This window comes from Apodemus sylvaticus, chromosome 1 (genome assembly GCF_947179515.1).
Source record: "Apodemus sylvaticus chromosome 1, mApoSyl1.1, whole genome shotgun sequence".
Taxonomy (NCBI): Eukaryota; Metazoa; Chordata; class Mammalia; order Rodentia; family Muridae; genus Apodemus; species Apodemus sylvaticus.
In genome coordinates, this window is record NC_067472.1 from 207568945 (window position 1) to 207577828 (window position 8884).

Here is an 8884-nt window from a genome sequence, read left to right on the forward strand (position 1 = left end):
GAAACTATATCTTGAAAAACAAAAGGCAAAAAACAAAAACAAAACAAAAAAAGCCCTCACTCAGAAGAATATGTGAATGATCTTATAACAAATAAAAAGATTAGGGACTTGCAGTGGTGCCCACCTATACTCCTAGTATGCCAGAAGTTGAATGAGAAAAGCCCTTGAATCCAGGAGTTCAAGACTGGCCTAGGAAAAACAAGTAGGAGAAGAAAAGAGAATAGAGAGGAAGAAAGATAGGGATGGAAAGAGGAGAAAGATGGGGAAGGGAAGGAGAGGTAAGAAGAGAGTTAGAGAAATGAAAGGGGACAAAAGGGAAAGAAAAATACTAAATTCAAATTGAATTAAAACAATTACCACCTATCTTACCACACAAACACAAACCAAACCAAACCAAACCAACAAAATAAAAAAAAAAAAAAACTTTATCATGTGGTGATGGAACATGCCTTTAATTGCAGATTAAAGAGGCAGAAGCAGATGGATCTATGAGGCCAACCTGGTCAAAAGTGAGTTCCAGGACAGCCAGGACTACACAGTGAAACCCTGTTTTGAAAAACCAACAAAACAAAAATCTTCATTAAAACTCTTAGTAAACGTGAAAGGCTCAGAGGCCCAGCTGGCCTTGACAGGACAGAATGACTTGCTGGATGGAGCAGAGCGCTAACTTACTCTAGTCCACCCCACTCCCTGGCTCAGCAGTGGTCTTGGAGAGGTAGCTATGTGTCTGGTATGGGTTTCTTATGCTGGAAGAACAGAGTAGAATTTGTTCTTAAAGAACCACAGCCACCCGTCTGACCTGTCCTGGTTCCCTGAGAGCCCATGGCAAAGGTCTTGACCTCATTTTACCTAATATGGGAATTCCTTGGGTGGAGATGAGCTGCAAGAGGACAGCTGCTACAGCTTGGGGCAAGGAATTGGCTTGCTAAAGCCAAAGAGAAAGCTGGGGTGAAAGTGCACTGCAGGATAAGAACTCTGAAAGCTTTCTTCTTAGGCCTCTCACAGCTAACACAGTCATATCACACCACCCAACCACAGGAGCCAGCCTGTGTAGCTAAAAGTTCATGACCAGACAAAAGCCTGCACATGCATGCTCCTGACAGTTCTAGTCATAGATGTCAAACCTGGAAGTTATCACGAATCTCTCACAGGTGAATGGAGTATTATTCAGCAGTAAAAAGGCAGTAAGTAGAATGTTGTGCATGGTGATGCATGCCTTTAATCTTAGCACTCGGGGGCACCAGGAGGATCTCTATAAATTTGAGGTCTGCTCTACCTGGCAAGTTCCTAGCCAGCCAGGGTCACATAGTGAGACCTTGTCTCAAAAACAAACAAACAATCAAACAGGCAATAACCAGGACTGGAGGTCCTTGGCAGTTTAGAGCACTGACTTTTCTTCCAGAGGAACTGGGTTCAATTCTCAGCCCCCACATGACAGCTTACAACCTTTTGCAACTTTAATTTTGGGAGATCTGATGCCCTCTTCCGACCTCCATAGACATAAACGCAGGAACATACCCATACATGCAAATTAGAACAAATTTAAGGGGCTGGGAGCAAGAAACTATCAAACCACAAAGGATGGGAAGGACCAGGAATGCAAAGATTCTAAGAGTCAGCATAAAAGGCCAAATATTGTATGACTCCACCTACGTGGCATTCTGGAAAACAATGCTTAACAATGATGTTTGTCAGGTTGGGAAAGAATTAAAAGGAGACACACAGAAGGCATTAGGGTGGGGGCAGTACTATTCTGTGTGCTCTGTAGTGGTAATTAGTGGTGGAGACATCACACATTAGTCAGGAACCACAGAACCACACTGTACAGAGGGTGGACACTAGTGTAAACATGGAGTTAGTTACCCTCTCTCTGAAGCAGCTCTATATAATTCTGGGAATTTAGAAGGCTATGACTACATGCTCTGAAAAGACCTGACAAGGTCCGAAATGTCGCCTCTAGCCTGTTTTGCTTAAGCAGGGAGTGAAGACTAAGGCAGAACTTGTGCCTAGCAGTGCTGAAGGGTGCTCCATATGTGCACAGGGGTCAGCTGCAAACACTGGTTGTTTTGGTTTGGTGGTTGTTGGTTTATTTATTGTGGACACTGAACCCTTTTACTGAGGGCTGAGCAACTCTTTCACAGGGGTAACCTAAGACCGACAGAATCTTTGTCATTACCTCACTATTAAACTGACAGTCCAGAACTGACCAAGCATGAGGACCTGGCTTCTACCCCTAGCACTCACATGAAAAGCCAGGCATGGCAGTGCACACCCGTGATCACAATGCTAGGAGGTGATGCAGGAGAATCTGGGGCATGCTGCCTTGCCAATCTAACCAAACTGATAAGCTCCAAGTTCAGGAAGACTTTGTTTAAAACACCAATGTGAGGAAGACTAGGGATATGGCTTAGTATAAAGTGCTTGTTGTACAAGCCTAAGAACCAATTTAGATCCTGTCTCCCATATAAAAAGCTGGGCTAGTATGGGTTCCCGCTAGCTACAGGTCCTGCATTGTAAGAAATCTGAGACTTTTAACTTGCTCTGTAGTGGAAGCTGGCCGGGAACTCATAATCTTCCTGCCTATACCTCCCAAGTGCTAGAAATGAGACCACGTACGTTGCTTCTCAATAAGAACCTTGTAATTTTCTGGTTTTACTCTGAAGATATGAAAGGGCTGTGCAACACTCAGTTAAAGGGGGATGTCCACAAGTGAGAACTGCTGCTGTAGAAGGAAGCACTATTCTAATCTAATACACAATTCATCTTTGTTCTCTATCCAGAAAGTAGCACTGCTTTGATTGCTGCAGACTAAAGAGGATGCAGGTGAATTCAGCTAACTGAGGTCCAAGTGATCCAGTGGCCTCTTCTGGCCTCCACAGGCACCTGTACACACATGTGCACATATACTCACATACACAAAAATAAATCGTTTAAAAAACGAGAAAAGGGGTTAGCAAATTGAGGTGCTGTAGGGTCTTGGCTAAAGTCAAAAAGGGCCAGGAAGGCAATCAGCATGGGAGCCCTTTCCAGGAACTTACTGGTGCATCAAGATAGCCATCCCTCATTAAATTAGTGTATGCAATCTGATTAAACTGGCTGGGCTCCCTTGTTTGCATTTCGTTTGCAAATTAATTTTGGCTTTATAGCTGCATAAAGGCTGTGAGCTTTAAAACCATATGCCTTGTTTTAGCATCATGAATGCCTTGTTGAATGGTTTAGAAAACAATTTAATTCAACACTGGGGATCCAAAATAATGCTTTTTTTTTTCTTTTAAAAGAGGCCTATCACAAGCTAGGCAGAGGGCTGAGTTGGTGAAGAGTTTGTGTGCATGACAGCCTGAGTGTGGATCACTGAAATGAATATAAAGTGATGGGTACACTGGCCAACCCCATAAGTGGAGGGGTTGGGAACAGGGTAGACACAAGCCCCTACACCTCACTATCTGCCAGCCTAACTGAATGCATGAACTTTAGGTTTCATGAGAGAACCTGTCTCAAAAAATAAAGGTGGAGAGCCGTTGGAAGAAGATGCATCGTGTCATGTCATGCAACATAACACACATGTGCACATACTTATACTAACAAATGTAACACACACCAAAATAAATGTCTATCAGGTCCAACATGACATCATAGTTGTGATCTCAAGAGATATAAAAGATTATTGTAAGTTTAAGGCCAGCCAGAGTAATACAATAAGGACCTATCTCAAAATAAGTAAACAATAATTATAATAAAATAAAGCTGTGCATGGGAGCAAATGTTTGCAATCTTAGAATTTGGGAGGCATAAGTAGAAGGATCTGGAGTTCAAGGCCAGTCTCAGTTGTTATACAGCAAGTTGACGTGAAACCTTGTGTCAAACTACATACTAATAAATGAATAAACTATAGACCATTTTCTTTGGCCTATACTTTTTTTTTAGATGAAGAGATATTATTCCCAGGCACAGTGGCATATGCTTGTAATCCCAGTACTTGGGCAAAAGGGTCATAAGATCGAGGCTAGCCTGAGCTACAGTGAGACTGCCTTAAAAGAGCAAGTGCTGGAGTCAAGGCTCAGTAGTAAACCACTTGTATAAATGCACTGTCCTTGTTCTATTCACGGCACAATCAGAGGACTTTCCTCTATCTACACAGATTTCTATCATCTCTTGCAAACTATTAGACTTGTTATTCCCTGATAGTAAACAACAGGACAGAGTCAGGCATAACTGTCCTCTAGCCAGGGCTCAGAGCCTCCTCTGTCCATAGCCCAAACTTGTCTCCCTGTCAAGCTCTTTCTCATGATAACAGCATCGACATTCTTGAGGTTTTATTTTATGCCAAGTACTGCTGTGGTTACTCACAAGCCATTTTTAGTTCCCTTAACTCCTCTCTGAGGTATGTGCTACATGAGTATGCATAAAGAAAACCCAGACAATAACTCGTCCCAGTTCAGAGTTAGAATCCTGCCCTGAGCAGTCTGACCTTGAAGCCTTCACACTTCAGCCCTCTACTATGCTCTTATCCCATACCTGACACTGGGTTTCTGCCTTGAATTCTGAAGTTGAACAATCATGGAAGACCTCCTCCTCTAGTCATACAGTTTTAACCAGAGGGTTGACTCATTTCCTCTGATCACTTATTTAAAGACTGGATTTTGTCTGATGGCTGTGTTTCTAGCACATGGGAAACTGAGGCAGAGAATTGAGAGTTTAAGGCCAGTTTGGGCTGCAGAGCAAAGTTCTGCCATAAGAAATAATGAGACACGGAGAATGAATTTAAATATTTCACACAAGAATCTGAAGGATACTCACAAAAGGAAACCCTAGCATCCAGTCAACTAAAGGAGAAAAGGAGACATCAAAGTTCCTTCTTTCCCAGGAGCTGGACCTGGCGGAGAATGCAAGGAAGCACTGAGATCTAGAATAGCAATCGGGGTACGGTGGCACACACCTCAGTTCCAGCACGGGAGTGGGGTGGGGAGGAGGCAGGACCTCCCAGGGTTCAAGGTCATTCTCACGAGTGCACAATGAGTTTCAGTCTGGGATCCTGTTTCAAAAGGGGGGCACAAAACCTGGAATAACATTAATTCTTTAAAAAATATAATCTATGTTTATGTTATGTGCACTGGTGTTTGGCTTGCATGTATGTCTGTGTGAGGGTGTCAGATCCCCTGGAACTGGAGTTATAGACAGGTGTGAGCTGCCCTGTGGATGCTGAAATTGAACCCCAGTCCTCTGAAAGAGCAGCCAGTGTTTTTAATTTTTTTTTTTTTTGAGATAGGGTTTCTCTGTAGCCTATGGTAGTCCTGGAACTCTTATTTGTAGACCAGATTGACCTTGAATTCAGTAATCCACTTGCCTCTACCTCCTGATTACTGGGATTAAAGGTGTGAATATTTTTTAATAGGGCAAATACAAAAGACCCCTAGGGTCAGGAAGTTCAGTGGTCAAATCTATTTTATGAAAATATTCATGTGCTTATTCTCTGTGAAGATACATGACACGGTATCTCAGCTGAGTGCCAGGACAGGTATGAGACTCCGCATGACTATAGAAATATGCCAACATTATTCTTTGCACTAAATTTCTAGTATATAGTTTTAAACTAAGATGTCATTTATATTAATAAGTAATTGCTCATTTGTTATTGTATTTTGCTATGAAGAATAGAATATATTATTTACTTGTTTTGTTTTGAGACAGGGTCCAACTGTGTAGCTCTGGCTGGCCTGGAACTTACTACATAGACCAGGTTGGCCTTTCACTCGTAGAGATCTGTCTGCCTCTGCCTTTGCAAGTGCTGAGACTAAAGGCAGGCACCTCTATGCCTAGCCTATTCTTGTTTTCCTGAGACAAGGTCTCACTGTGTTTCCCAAGCTGATTTCAGAGTCAAACAATCTCTAGCCTCTAGTGACAGAGGAATTACCAGCCTGGCCCACTGTGCTCACTCAGATTTTTGGGGGGCCCTGATCTAGTTCTTCTCATGTATACTTCATACAACAATAAAACTTTCAACAAGTCACATGATTGTATTTAACTACTGATCTCCTGTGTGTCTGGGCTGTTCCCTAAGGTCTAGTCACTATCAATTTTGCAGTGCTGGGATCAAAGTTACTGCTTTGTGCATGGTATACCATTTACAAATTTAAAAATCCAGAAATGTTTGAGATAATACCTTTAACACATTTAATATCTCGGAAGGTTGAATGGAGATACCCAATAACTTAATTGAAATTATAATAGAAAATATTGATTTATATATTTTGCATCAAAGCTCTCTGGGAAACCTCAAGTGTAAAAAGTTTTTTTTTTCCTTAGACACTGTCCCATCGTGTAGCTCCTCCCGTAGCCTCCTTAGTTGGGGACTACTGGTCTGTGCTATCTTACCCAACTAACAGGTTACTGAGGGTCACAAGTTTAACACCTGATATTCTAAAGAGAAAAAGGTGTTTACCCTGCTAAGTGTGTTCCCAATGGAAAAGAAATCCCTACCTCTGGTGACAGTGTTTGCTTAGCATGCTCAAGGTCCTGGGTTAGATTCCCAATACTTCAAAGTTAACAAACTTCCTAAGCTTAAAACTTCAAATATGGTGGTGGGTATATCTATATCTATATCTTGGTTTCCCAAGACAAAGTTATTCTAAATTGTCCTTGGCCGTTCTGGAACTATGTATGTAGTCCAGGCTACCCTTGAACTCAGAGATCTGCCTGCTTCTGCTTCCAGTGCTGGCATTAAAGCTGTGCACCACCACACACCAGTCCAAAACATATTTTCTGAGGTCTCACATCTTTTTTGAGACAGGACCTCACTCTGTAGTCCAGGCTGGCCTTGAACTCTCAGCAATCTTTCTGAGTACTGGGATTACTGGTGTGAAAAGTACTCTGTTTTTTAAACCGTTTTCTTGAGACAAGTTTATATTTATCCCATTTGTATGCTTCAAACTCAGAGAATGACTTTAAACTTCTGATCTGCTGGTCTCCATGCCCCAAGTATTGGGAGGATAGGTGTGCACCACCACACTAGGTCTTCTGTAGTGCTGGGGATCACATCAGGGCTTCATGCATGCTAGGCAACTACTCTCATGACTGAGCTACATCTCCTGCCCTGCCATTTAAATGTTTGTGTATGGGTGTTTTGTCTGCTTGTATGTCTTTACACCATATGCATGCAGTGCCAAAGGAAGCCAGAAGGTGGCGCTAGATCCCCTGGGACTTGGTTAATGGATAGTTACTGAGCTTTCTGAGCGTCAGGAATTGACCCCAGATTCTCTGGAAAAGCAGCCAGTAAGACATCTTTCCAGCTCCTGCCATTTAAACTATTAAGTTCATTGCATTAGTAATTTAACCTTCACATAAATAATAAATTAATAAATCAGAGGCCTCGCCTAAAAAAAAATTCCTGCAAATTTGGACTATTTCCGCTTGGCTACCTGCACTAGCTGCCATCACTCAATAGAGAGAACACAATTTGAATTGCCATAATCCCTACTAGTATGATCCCTCACTTGCTTGTCCACGTCGGGATGAGTTGTTACCCTGATGGGGCAGAAAAGGTCAAAGGTTTTTGTTTTGCAATGAACATCATCAACAAAAACATATTTCAATCTAATAAAAGTCCTTGCCTTCCTCAAAAGAGGTCAGCTAGCATGTGCCCTGTGTCCTCTTCCAATGGCTTTCTTATACTCATACTTATCCTTCTGCTGATTTTGCTAGCAACATGTATGGTTTTTGCTGGTGCAAGGATGCTCAGAAAGGCTGGAAAGTGATCCACACAACACAGCAAGTGTCTTGGAGTAGGTACGAAAGAAGAAAACTCACCAGAAAAGCAAGTGAGTGTCTCTCCAGGAAACAGGAGGGCCTGGCTTAGGCCCCACCGTGAGGGGATTTCAGGTGGTAATCAGGCCTCCACTCTCTCCTCCTGGAAGGGTGAGGTGGTCATTTTTGAAAACTCATCCAATATCTTTTGCCCTGAAAACAGGTAGTGAAAAGCAGGGGAAGTCAGAACTTGGATCTCAAAACAAGCAAGGACACGGGTATGAAACTGGGGAGAAAGACAATTTTAGGAGGAAGTGAAGCAATACTAAGCCGGAGAGAGAAATGTAGAGGAAATCACTATGACTGTTAAAACAAAACAAAACAAAACAAAAAACCCTTATTCCTTCCCCACTACCCCAGTCAGTTACAAGAGGAACCTAGAGGGTCTTGTGGGGGCAAAATCTAATTGGGGCAGAACTGAGGAAAAGGAATTTTTGTTGGAAAAGTGAGAAGCGAGGGTTAGAGAAGCAAACACATTATAAGAGAAACTGGAAAAAAAAAAACATGAGTCGGTTTCTTATAATTGGATAAGTATTCCAAAAGGGGAGAGTGTAGCCTAGATAATAATATTATTATTCTATTTTTTGCTGGAAACTAGGGAGATCTTGGCTGAAAAAAAAAGTATTTTTTTTTTTTTTTTGCTAGAAAAAGCACAGGGAGAGGCATGATCAAGGAAGAGAGGAGAGTTTGATGTTTGTGCTGGAAGAGCCTCGAAGAGAGGTACATCCGGGTCCCCCAAAGCGGGACACCTGAGGCGGAAGGGGACGGTCAGCAGAGGGGCCTGCGAATGCAAGGCCGCGGTGCAGAAGGCGCAGAGGTCGGGTAGGGCCCGCGGCGCGAGCTGGGGCGCTGCGAGGGGGCAGTTGGGGGACCTGGCAGGGATCGGGTAGAAAATAAAGGTGGGTGCAGCGGGCTGGGGGCACCCCAAGAGTCTTTTCCAAGGAGGAAGGGGGCTGCGGGGGTGCAGAAGGAGCGTGCGCGACGCGGAGCTGAGCGGCGTCCTTGGACAGGAGCCACAGAGGCCCGCGCTCGGGGAAGAAGATGAAGCCAAGGAGAGGGTGAAGAGGGCTTGAGGTGAGAGGAA